This window comes from Lutra lutra, chromosome 10 (genome assembly GCF_902655055.1).
Source record: "Lutra lutra chromosome 10, mLutLut1.2, whole genome shotgun sequence".
Classification (NCBI taxonomy): Eukaryota; Metazoa; Chordata; class Mammalia; order Carnivora; family Mustelidae; genus Lutra; species Lutra lutra.
Window position 1 is genome coordinate 34,646,571 of NC_062287.1, and position 1,619 is coordinate 34,648,189.

Sequence of the window (1,619 nt, forward strand, 5' to 3'; positions counted from 1 at the left end):
TTGTTAGGTTTTTTTAGGGGAAAAAAAGTTTTTTGGGTTTTTTCATTACTTAATGCATTTATTAATACATACATAATATGAGGCAGGAGATAAGACTCTTGATTTTTTAAAAAATGCAATTTTAAATGCATTTGATATTTGCTGTAAATGCTGTCTCAATATTATCCCCAAACCTTTCAGAATATGCATGTTCACCTTTCTACTCTGTCGCCAATGTATCTGATTATAAAAATTGAATAAATCCTAGAATATGTTGACATTTTTGCAACATATAACTGATAAATGATTGCTTGCTTAAGAGGAGGTTCAAGTTTACACATCTGCATTTGAAACATAGGACACTCTAATATCCTTAGTTTTAGTCACTTAGCCAAGGTAAATAAAATTTACATTATATAGGGAGCTCAAATCAGGCAGAAATTCTTATGTGATCCTTGAGTGAGCAATGATGAAATTTTTGCTATTATTTTTTATCTTCTCTACAAAGAGTTGCCAAAATAATACTCACTTTGTCAGCACATATACTAAAATTGGAACAATACAGAGAATACTAGTATGGACCTTGCAAAAGGATGACACACAATTTATGAAATGTTCCACATGCTTTTTAATTGCCTTAATAATAGAAACTTCCTAGACATAAACAGATCACACAAGGCAGTTTCTGCAGGACCAAATAAGAAATGCACTTTTCCTACATTTTTGGAATTGCCCCAGAATTTAGATTGTGCCTGTGACTGGAGCAATTGTGTATCAATGTTGCATACTTTGACTATATTATAAAACATTACCTAGAGTTAATTTATAACACATACATTCTTTACAAGAAAAAGAGAAATCCAAAATTAATGTCAATATTGATATTAAGGTGCAAAGAGTAAACATTAAAAGAAATGTTAAAATATAACTTTACAGTTGTAATGACAAAATCATGAAAAAGTTACAATGTAGCTTTTATTATCTAAAGACAATATTGAAAATAAGAACCTCAAATTTTGCAATGGAGTTTTAATAAAGTCTTGTTTTGCTTAGCAGAAAGCATTCGAGCATAAAAAATAATTAAAAATGATAAACTGACACGATTTCTTCTAAGTGTGTTCCTATTCATTTTGTGTACCCTGTAAATGATCTTGGTGCTAATAAACTTAACGATTTCTTCCTATTTGCTCTATCTAAATTACCTGTGATGGAATTTGCCCAGGTTGATCTGTAATTAGAGCTAATTATTATAGCCAGTTTATCATAGCATACATAAAAATCATATTTCTCATTGAAAGCAAAATAAAATACTCTGAGAAAATCCAATGTTCCATACCATGTCATGACAATGTCCACCATGAAAATGACACCAATAAATGCCATGGTATAGTATGGACATATTATGTCTTTTATAAGATAATACAGATATTTTCTTTCCATATAACTGGTATGGCTTATTTTCCATAATTTATTTTTGATATATTATGACTAAATCAAAATGATAAGTGAGGTGGAAATATAACACCAATTGGTGGTTGTATACTGCTTTTTTTAAAAGATTTTTATTTATTTTTTTTATTTGAGAGAAAGAGAATGTGTGTCCACACATGAATGGGGGAAGGGGCAGAAGGAGAGAGAGA

General features: G+C 29.8%; 1 non-coding gene across 1 annotated transcript; it reads left to right on the plus strand.

Annotated features, from left to right (window-relative positions):
* Positions 1–500: 500 nt before the first annotated feature.
* LOC125080232 (U6 spliceosomal RNA) lies at positions 501–608 on the plus strand. The gene has a single exon (XR_007121262.1). It is a non-coding gene; the product is annotated as a U6 spliceosomal RNA (small nuclear RNA).
* Positions 609–1,619: the final 1,011 nt, after the last annotated feature.